Consider the following 11,675-nt stretch of genomic DNA (forward strand, 5'->3'; position numbering starts at 1 on the left):
TACCTCCTCGACGCGATAATAACCAACTAAGCTATTGGAAGCAATTTTTCGTGGCACATTATGTTTAATCAAACAAGTGTTAGGAGTTGGGACAGTGTCTGTCAGCGTGCATGATCATCATGCAGTAGCTAGATGCGCGCTCCAGTGGCGAGATTACTTCTCCTTTTGGCGAATCTTCTTCACTTTCCGGGTCGAGTTCGAGTTCTCTCTGAGAACTCGACCCGGAAAGTGTAGAAGATTCACCAAAAGGGGAAGAAATCTCGCCAAAGCTGAAGAAGACTCGGCGGGTCGAGTCCTCTCGTATTCACTCAGGGACCCTGGGCTACCGTCGGCCAAAATTCAGAAACGGTAACCGAGGGTCCCGAAAGGGGCTAGTGTATCACATGAATACACAGTGACAGGACGAAGTAGACCTACTCAATTATTTTATTTTTACGTAGGCCTACCATAATATAAAACTGTAAAAAGGCCTGTATTGGCATCAATTCTTTTTTAATAGCAGATCTAGATGCTCATGCTTGTTGTGAGCTTCATGTAGATCAGATATTTTCAAATAATAGGTATTAAATAAAATAAAATATGGCAAGTTGGTGAATGAATGTAGGCTAGTGGGATACTAGTAGCCTATATTTGTTTTCCACCACCACTGACTATAGGCCTACCACCTCACAATGCTTTCAATGAAACCCTGCTGAAAGAGCCATAAATTAAGCTGTGTATAAACTATAAATCGTGCTAAATTAAAATGTCATTGAATTTATAAATAGCTATATCTAGACTCTTGAAAATGACTTAACTAGGCCAGCTGCTGCATCATCAACTCATAAGAAACAATTATCCTGGCATTCAGCCAAACAAGACGTTCTGACTTCTGTAGCATTTTAAAGTTAACTGTTCACTGCTGATCTTGAATTAACATGTCCCGAGCAAGAAGTGATTTGAATGAAAAGCGTGAATGATAGGCCACACTCAAGCCTAATTTAATCTACGGTATGTAATTTTCCGTATTTCTAAGTGAGGATTTTACAATGTGTAGGCTACTGTGTCGCCTAGAGTTCTCTTCTAAAAGCAACTAACCAGAAACAGTTTATACAGGCACTCATCCACTAAAATGTCTATAAACTGGTGCCAGCGTTGCGTGTCTTGAATTAACTTGTCAAATGAAACTATATAGTCTCAATAAAAACTTAGAAGGAGCTGTTTTAGCGACTGCCTCTCGCGCTTAATTTATATCCCGTCGTACGACGGTGCCGCTTGCCGAAAATGACGCGTTGTAAAGCTCGCAAGAAACAATCAGCTATACACTTTCAACGAGCCGCACCGTCGCACGACGATGTAGATATCAGGCGCGGTCACCGTCCGTCCATTAGTCACAGTCACACACCCTGACGTCATTTACGACTGGAATTGTTTTCAATAGACTACTTACCTGCAGAATACTGCATTAGACGCGCGGCGTGTCTCTTCTCCTGTGTGTGTGTGTGTGTGTGTGTGTGACTACGTGTGTCAGCAGCAGAGTTCTACTACAGTAAGTTCCACAAGAGAAACCCAGTCAACTTTCAACTTCCTTGCAGTTGCATGGCGTTTGATCAGCTGAGTGAGTGAAGCTGCAGTGTCATGGCAACACCCCCTCCCTCACTACTTGCCTCCCTCCCCCCACCCATTTAACACGTCACAAGAAACAGAGACCTGGGTTAGATTCCCGGGTGTTGCATTAGCACCCATGCATGAACCTCTCTCTCTCTCACACACACACACACACACACACACAGTCTCTCTCTCTCACACACACACACACACACACACACACACACACACACACACACACACACACACACACACACACACACACACACACACACAACACACAATGATATGTTTCACGATTACTATTTGTATGTATTTGACCATGTTTTTTTTATTTTGTTCTTAAATCTCTCTGGATTGAGACTAGTGTCTGCTAAATGCCTAAATTGTAAATATTGATAGATGACATAAAAATACAGATGTTTGCAATATTCCAGTCCAGAGTCCAGAGCTCTCCCATCATACAGTGTCTCTCTCTCTCTCTCTCTCTCTCTCTCTGAGGGTATATGCATGCATAAAGTGAGTGGCAAATCGAGTGGCAAAGTGAGTTCAACATCGTTTAACGTTGTTTAATGCAATCAGATAGGACTTTTCTGGTTGGATGTATGGGCTGTCAAGGCCAAAATGTCGTTTTTTTGCCACTCAATAGGCGTTCCCGCATAACGTCCGGATAGGGTACGATGATGTCATGCGCATACCCTCACTCACACACACAGCTCAGATTGACCATTTATTGCAAAGCATTTAGTTTGGCGGTGCTGGATCCCTCTGCTCATGTGATTACCGAGACACAGAATCTGATACCAACAACAATGAGATACAATTATTCCATGAACAATTGAACATCAGCACAGCCACGTATACATATTATAATACCAGTAAGACGCGCAAACGCAGGAAGCGAACACAGCTCGTAAATGGCAATAACAACAATTAGAATAAATTACATACTTTTTTAAGGTTTTATTTTTAAAGTGCTCTTTTTTGTGTTTTTTTAAGATTTTATTTTTAAGTTAAGTTTTTTTAAGTTAAGTGTTTTTAAAGGTTTTTTTTAAGTTAAGTTTTTTTGTGTTTTTTTAAGTTTTTAAGATTTTATTTTTAAGTTAAGTTTTTTTTTAAGTTAAGTTTTTTCATTTTAAGTTAAGTTTTTTTTTTAAGTTAAGTTTTTTTAAAGTTAAGGTGTGTGTGTGTGTGTGTGTGTGTGTGTGTGTGAGTGCGTGCATGCGTGCGTGTGTGTGTTTTGTGTGATACAGCTGCGCCCTCTGGTGGTGGGCGGGTGGTGTAACAGCGGGACAGACACACACACAGACAGACATGATCTGCAGGGTCTCATAGTTAGTGCTCACTACATTCGCAACCAGTAAGACGCCTGAGGGTGAGAAGCATGGGGGGTCAGATCAACATAATGTAATGAATTATGTACTGGCCACATATAGAGCGTGTCTTGAGTGTACAGGGTTTGATGAGGTCAGATCAACATATGGGAAGTTTGGCATCGACCGGGTTTTAAGAAGACCGTCTGATTTGCAGGGAATGTGGGCGGGAATGAGATAGCTTGTAGCGAATGAGAATGTAGAGAGTTGACAGACGTGGACAGACTCTCACTGCTGATTTAAAGGAGCAGTTATAGAATTAATAAAAAGGGGGTCCGCGCAAAATATAATAAACCTTCTGACTTCCATGTCGTAATAAACTATAGCTGTGCTGGATTTTAAGAGTCCCTCCATTCGCCATTCATTGCTTTATCAATATACTACCTGCTATTTCTTTCCACGATTTTGCAACCCATTTTTTCACCCAGTGTCAATTATCTAATGTAATCCTGCACGCTACACTTCCTCTGCCAACCAAGGGGGCAGCGGACTGACCTCATGCTTTCTTCTATGCATGAGGAGTCCAAGCTGCTTCTTTTCACCTGACGGGAGAGATTCCCCGGCCGGACGTGGTGCGTGGAGGGAACACGTTATTCCGACCAGTTCACTACCTGCTATTGAATATCGTTTGCATAGGCCATAGGGTTAGGGTTACCATCCCAGCAAGCCAAATGACGTCATGATAACGTTATGATGTCATCCTCATTATGGCCAGCTAGTTCAGGACTAGGCCAGATCACAGTCCATATGGGGATGATCTTTACCTCATTTCCAGGATATCTTCACGAGTTGAAATAATAATGCTTATTCTGGACCAGATTTGACTAGTTGATCCAGATCTGACTAGTTGATCTGGTCTCGATCGGACTCTCTCCGGACATTCGTCTTAGTGGGCAGAATTTATGTTGGTTGAAATCAGGTGATATTCTGGGCTGACTATAGTGTTGGTTTGATTTGATCTGGCCCCAATCTAGACTAATTTGTCCAAGTCCTGACCGTGCTTGTTGGGATAATGAAGAGATTGTACAAATTACATTACATTTGTAAATGGCACAAACAAGGGACTAAATTATTTTCGCTCCTATGCCACCAAAATGTGGAACGCCCTACCAACAGTCATTAAGACATGTGAATCCCTTGACTCCTTCAAAACCGCTCTCAAAGGGCACCTACGGATGGCTGCAATTCGAAACTGGCCTCTGTAAAATCTGAATCCCCCCCCCCCCCCTTTTCCCCTCACTGTATATGTATCTTTTCCCTTTTTGCTTCCTATATGATGAATTCCTGTTCTGTACTTTAGCTACATAGAAATGTCTATTTGTATGTCTCTAAATGTTTTGATGAATTGAACAATGTGGACCCTGTTGTAAACAAGTGTAATGCTTAATTGGGTCGTCCACTCACAGTTAACAGTCTTTGTATTGAGTTTGTGCTTGAAATCTACTGTAAATTCTGCAAACTGTTAATAAATATTTCAATCAATCAATCAATCAAAGCTCACAGATTTGAATGGGTGGTCAATTGTAAGGGTTCATCACTATCAAATATCAATCATTTAGCTGGGGATGTCCCCCTGGAACACCACATGGAACCACATGTGTGACTGTGTGGATATACAAACTCTGCTGAGACAGACTCAACACTTTTCTTCCAACTTCAGCAGCTATTCGGTTAAATACATAGCCAGTAAACGACATACACGCCCAATGTCGCGCATGCAACATGTAGGCCACAGCTATTTTGGACAAGCAGTCTGCTGCAGTAATGTTTAAAAGCAGTCTGCAGGCAAACGTTTGAGAGCAGACTGAGCACACTTTGGAATAGGATGGATAGATAGATAGATAGATAGATAGATAGATAGATAGATAGATAGATAGATAGATAGATAGATAGATAGATAGATAGATAGATAGATAGATAGATAGATAGATAGATAGATAGATAGATAGATAGATAGATAGATAGATCTCAATGAGAATATTCCTGGTGAACTAAGTGCTTCCTCATACCATCTGACAAAACCAACCACTTCCTCTTGGTAAACATGTGTTGTTGAATAGAATCATCAGAGCATTAAAGTGGCAGGATTGTCACTTTAATGCAGGCTTGCAGGTACAGTATACAGCAATAAAAACAGATAAAACCGTACCCTGCATGCTGTGTTGCTGGTGATGGTGTCAAACCAACGTAATCAAAAAAGTCAATCAAAGAACAAGATTCCTTTACAGGATCTCCTCACTGGTCAGCAAAAACACCTTGAAGACCTTAACAGGAGCCCTCGTACAAGGTTTCTTTGACTATGCATCCACCTCTTGGTACCACAGCACCTCAAAGGCCCTCAAAACAAGGCTCCAGACCTCCCAAAACAAACTGGTCAGGCTCCTACTTGGCCTGTAATGCTTAATTGGGTCGTCCACTCACAGTTGACAGTCTTTGTATTGAGTTTGTGCTTAAAATGTACTCTAAATTCTACAAACTGTTAATAAATATTTCAATCAATAAAAAAAAACACAGTTGCCAATGCCTACCTGTTCTTTCGTGGCAGATCAGATGGCGCAGGCCAGCTTAATGATCGTCTCCTGTCCATGCTGAAGAGGCGGGCTTCTGAAGCAGTGTGGTCTGTGTAGGGGGCAGGTGATAATTGTACTGTATGTTCAGCAGTTTGCCCAGACCCGCTGCACTCCCATACTATGTGTCTGTCAAGCCACACGTCTTCATAGATGGCGTGAGGCGACCGACCCCAGCATGGTTCTGCATGGTCCATCAGTGATTGGGGAAGAAGACGACAGCCTTCTCCACAAGTAGCAAGAGCTGGTGATGAAAGACCATATTGTGAAACTATAATGTCGTCAACATGGTTGTGCTGGCGGGCCTGATGGGTATTTTTCCATCATATACTGGATAAGACTAAGGACTGTATAAATTAATAACAATAGGATCGATAGCTTGAGAGCTAGAGCCAGAGAGAGCTCCGGAACACCGGAACTGTATAAATACTTTAGAAAGTAATCTAAGTACCATAAAATACTCTTTACCAGAATAGAAGCAGAGGGCTTGTAACTGGTTGTAAAAACCTTTTAGGCTATAATGAGTAAAAGTCAGAGTATAACAGAGTTAACCAAAATACCTTAGAATGAATTGACGGACACAAGAAGAGAACTCAGACAAGCAGAACTTAGGTCAATCAGATATATTCACCATTGTTTTCGGGAGAGAAGAAGACATGCCATCCGGACAGCGTTTCACAACGATCTCTGACCATGTTCAATTGAACATGGTTGATATAGCATACCGTAATCAATACACCGGAAAATGTGTTGAACAACAAGGTAAAAAAAACATATTTGTTTACAAATGGACAGATAATGCAAGACGTCACTGAATATTGCATAGAGAAAATATCTCACGGGGCAGAGATAGTCCTGATATGAATATCAGTTAGTGGAACCGGGTGACAGGGCAGAACGTCATTGAGTGCAGTTTACCAGTCTGTTAGAGCGAATACTAACTTTCAAGGGCAAAAACACAGAGGCTGGGTGTTATGGCCAACGGAAACAAAACAATTCTTATCTAACAACGCTGGCTAGGGGAGAAGTTTTACTATTTTAAAGTCAGTGGGACAGAGTGACATCAAATGTCAGTCACAGGGCAATTCATAATTCATGATTCTGCAGGACCATAGGGGACACCGGGTCATAGTTCACATGAGAACCGTCATCCACCAAAATCACAGATCTACAAAAGAAAAATACCTAACAGGGCCTATAGGCACAAGCCCAGGTGTTAATGTATACATTTAGCATACACACATTTAAGCAAATATATTATATTTGTCCAGTTTGTAAAAGGGATAAAAGTAGACACACCATGCTGTTCCTAAAATGTCCCTATAGTACAGGGTACGTGTATGCATAAAGTGAGTGGCAAATTGTGTATAAGGTCGTTTCGTTTAATGCAATCAGATAGGACTTTTCTGTTTGGATGTATGGGTTGTAATGGCCAGAAAGTAGTTTTTTGCCACTCGGAGTAGTCGTTCCCGCATAACTTCCGGGTATGAGGATGATGTCATGCGCATAGCCTCTATTTCAGTAGGTTGTATTGTCTGTTTGTATGTGCTGGTGGAATATTCTGATTTCTCTGTACCATAATAAATTAATATAATAAAAAATATCCATGCTATAATGGGTAATAGGATAATACTGACAAAATAGTCACACATTTGCAGGCTGAAAGAATCCTGGAAAGTGATGGACACTACGTCACTAGACCAACATGGAGTCAGATTATGACATCAGATCACACCCAAATCAGTGTTGATTTTGACAGCAAATTCTGATTCAGTTTTAGTCATAGTCTTTTGTATAAAATTCTGTTAAGTTTTAGTCATTTAGTCACCTGAAATGTTTTAGTAGTAGTCTAGTTTTAGTCAACTAAATATGACAAGATTTTAGTCGACAAAATCTACTGTTTATTTAGTGGACACTTACCTGCATGCTGACAATAGCTGATCTACAAGCACACAACGCGTCACACTGCTGCGACACGTTGTGTGCTTGTAGATCAGCTATTTTTGGTTAGTGCACCCACGTGCCCCCTAATGACATTTTTCGACGAAATCAACACTGACCCAAATGAAACAGGAAGTGTGATCTCAGTCTATTCTCTTTCTGTTACCGTTCTCTCACTCACACTTCCTCTCAGTCTAACGCTCAGTCAGCTTGTGAATGTTACGGTATTAAGGTAAAACAGCGTGCAAAAAAGGTTTCCTTAATGAAGAAGTGCAATTAAACCCACCCTTTTCTGTATGAGTGGGAGATGTGCCACATTTACATACAGCGATTATGTTCTTGAGGAGGGACTTAAAATAGAATATTGTGCCGCGTGTGTAGGTGAAGTCGTAAACATGTGGTGGAGATGTGGGGAGCAGGGGAAGACGGGAGGATAGGATGTTTACAAAGTACTGAATGAGTTCACAATCTGCAGTATTAGTAAGGTTGCTAGGGGGATGGGGTGAAAATTCACAACTCTGCTTTTGATATCCCAGTATGGCAGTATCCCATGCACCTCTGTTCATTATGTTTTAGTTCTAGTGGGGATATCTTTTCTCCCTGAGAATTCAGAAGACTGAATCTCACATTATGCATTTCCATGTAGAGCTGACAGCGTGACACCTTGTGAGCTTATTAGGAGGAGACCCTATAGTTTGTGTAGTTTGGAATCTCATTCTCACCCTCTGCTATTAGCTCTGAGAAGAAGAGGTTTCGTGTCAGGATATCCCTAGCTGATAAAATTAGAGCGGGTGAAACAACCGGCTTAAACCAGCCTTATAAACCTTCAAATGCCCTATATAGTCCCCTAATAGTTGGCTTTCTTTTGTAAATTGCCTATTTCCTGCAAGATGTCTGTTAAAATAACATGATAAATATCCCCTAGGCTACGGTACCAAGTCGGCCATACCACGCATGACCAAAATTTGCATTTAAAACCAAATGTGAGTAATACCAATTACCAACATAAATCAGAAGTCCGTGAGCCAGAGCTCCACATTTGGGCGATGATTACCTAATCTGAGCATTATATAGGAAAATGTGCCAGAATTTGCCCCTGCACAGAAGGGCCCAACTGCATAAACATGACGTGAAGAGGCTGAGTTATAAAATAACCTAAATTAATTGATTTATTTGGTGACTCTTTTTGAGGCTGATGGCACTGTGTTCTGCCCATCAAACAAAAATGTTTGGTCAAACCATGTGACTCCCATTGGAAATGCATTGTGGCCCCATAGGCTTTGTGAAAGTAAAGGTGGGTGAGTGGAGCAGGGCTAAGACAGACAACAACATGCCCATTTGTTATCACTTCCTGTGTTTCAAGAACCCACGCAAACATACTTCCTGTGACACATGCTTTCAACTCTCTCTCCGCCATCTATTTCTGTCTGTGTTGTGCATCCACCCATCCATCCATCCATCCATCCATCCATCCATCCATCCATCCATCCATCCATCCATCCAGCTGTGTCCGTCCGTCAGGCATGTGGTCAACTTTCTGTCTTAATAATGTTCAGAAAAAGAACAAGCTAGGGGAAGTAAGAATCTCTGAATCACAACTTACTTAGTAATTGCTCACGACGAGAGCTTCTACAAGCTCGGGTGACAGCATCGTATGTTCTCACCACTTGCACTGGCCATATGCATTTCCCAGTGTGAGAAAATTGGGACCTGAGTGGTTGGGCATCTGAGTTGTTGGGGGTAGCATTAAGGATTAAGGAAGCATTAAACTAAATTTAACTACTTAAACCCTATAATATACTTATCTGACTGGGGCGCCGATAGCCAAGTAGTTAAGGTCCATACAGTGCCACCATGCAAAGTTCCCAGAGTTAGTGTCGAAGTGTCCTTGAGCAAGACACTGAATCCCTAATTGCTCCCGATGTGCGGGTTTCCTTGCATGGCCTTGCATGGTTTCCTCCACCTTCGGTGTGTGAATGGGTGAATGTCAGGCCTGGATTGTCCACAGGACGTAGCAGGCATATGCCCGTTGGGCAGACCTTCTGGTGGGCCGGTTGTGTATCATTTATGTTGTACTGTAAATGTGGTGGTGTTAAGGGTATTTGTATGGGCCTCGACCCAAAAAGTTAGTAGAGTATCCGCACGCTGTTTGTGGCGGGCCAGTCTGGGCCAAATCCCGCGAAAATGACCGGGACGAATTTTTGTCTCAGTCCAGCGCTGGTGAATATACTGCTAAACTAGATGAAAAAGGTGCTATATAAATGCACCATTTACCAGCATGTCACTCCACGATTCTATAGATCCCTGTTTCCTGTCTCTCTGAGGATTATCAATATAGGCTGAGCGCCCCAGGGGTCAATACACCGTGACGCAATGTGGGCTTGTAGAATGGCTACTGTGCAGTATAGCCTATTAGCCAATTGTTCACCCCCCAGAATAGGAACAATAGAAATGCTATACTTTTCATGTAGTTCACTTACATGTTGTTTATTTTTTGGATTATCATACTGATAGCATTATAACTGCAAGCTCTCAACACGTCGCAGCGCCCACCACCACAGAGGACAAAGGTCCATGTCCACTGCTCCATTCCTAGCTCCAACAAACAGCATGCATGGCATGTTAGACAGATTTGTAGACTGCACAACTCTGTGGTACGATGAAATATAAGATTTATGTGTGGACACATTTCAGACACATTATTATGTTATCGGTTTGTTGTATATTTGAAAAGCTATATGCATTTAAAGTTTTTGAAGTGTTGTTTAAAATAGATCTGTGTCACCCCTTCAATCCTCCCACGTCTTTAACAAGGAGGAAGTGACAGTTCTATTATTATCGTCTCTGACAGGAAGCAGAAGTACAGTAACTACGAGAAACTCTCATTCAGTGTGACGCTCTGCTCAGTCTGCTGTACAGTGGGTTTCAACCCTTTTCATATCAAGGCCCATTATTTATTCAGCATTTGAGCCACGGACCACCATTTGATTTAGCCTCTCAGGCCCAAAACTCCACAATTCCATGCTGTATTGATGTGTTACCATAATAGGAGAGATAACAGGCAAACTAGGATCAAAATAATAACAATTATTTCACATGCTCTAAGTGTGCGCTCTCTCTCTCTCTCTCTCTCTCTCTCTCTCTCTCTCTCTCTCTGTGCAATGCAAGGTCTGCTAAAGAGGATTGAAATCTACCCAGAAAATCACAATGGCTTGTTTACATTGGGGTCCTCCATTTTCAATTCACCAGAAAGGTTTTTGCATAGGCTATGGGTGAATCAGTGGGTTTGGGAGTGGCTAGGACCTCCAAGAGCCTTTGTCTGTGCGTTTCATTTTATGTAGGCTATATCTGTGTCAACCACTTTGGACATGGAAAAAAGAACAGCAGACCTACATGCAATTAAGCTCAGTCATTGTAGATAAATGAATACAAAATAGTGAACCCCTTAATACCAAATTGGCCATATTGTCAAATATGACATAAGACAGAGGCAAACATTGTGAACATTTTGACGATCTACTAGGTCACTTGAACTTGTAGTTTGGCTATTTTCACATGTGTGGAACCGAGTTGAACTAAAATGTTATGCCTACAATTCCAAGTGAAGGTGCATGGGAAAAGGCTGTTGAACCACTCTGGAGGTACTGGTAGAGTCTGCCATCTGGTGGAAAACTATAGAAAGTGCAGCTATTGTGCACAATGTCTAATCTCATAATTATAATGTACTGTATTATTCTGTATGTATCTCTAGTCTGTAGGCCTATATATTAGTCCAACCCTGTGTTTATATATACTGCATGTATCAATGGTATTTACAGTAACACAAGGTAGTTTGATGATGATGTACTAGCCTACCTTGTGTTGTCTGTGCTTACTCTGGATGAAGAGCATCTAAATGCCTAAATTGTTAATTGAAATTGTAAATAAATTAATCATACACAAATGATTGTAGATAAATGTGCATGAAATGACAAATTAAGATACTAAATAGGCCTACATGTACTGTAGGCCTATGATGAATAAAGGATAACTAAAACTGAAAGTGTGGGAGGGGGGGGGGGGGGGGGGGATTCAGTCTGGAGAATCAAGGTTTGTAGACAACTGAAGAAGGATAATGAAAGTTCCACTATGGAACATGTTAGGACTCGGTGCCCATGCCCGTCACAGAGAATATGATTGTAGACGCAGACTTGGGAGATGTCCATAA

General features: G+C 41.6%; 1 protein-coding gene across 1 annotated transcript in view; it reads right to left on the bottom strand.

Moving 5' to 3' along the window:
* LOC310879167 (SH3 domain-binding protein 2-like) overlaps positions 1-1,535 on the bottom strand; it is a 55,573-nt gene extending 54,038 nt beyond the window's left edge. Inside the window, exon 1 of the mRNA XM_083793617.1 lies at positions 1,430-1,535. The gene's annotated coding sequence lies outside the window, so the exon portion shown is untranslated. The remainder of the gene's footprint in view (positions 1-1,429) is intronic.
* Between the last annotated feature and the right edge of the window lie 10,140 nt (positions 1,536-11,675).

The sequence above is a fragment of the Protomyctophum parallelum genome (assembly GCF_964188405.1).
Source record: "Protomyctophum parallelum genome assembly, chromosome: 21".
Lineage (NCBI taxonomy): Eukaryota > Metazoa > Chordata > Actinopteri > Myctophiformes > Myctophidae > Protomyctophum > Protomyctophum parallelum.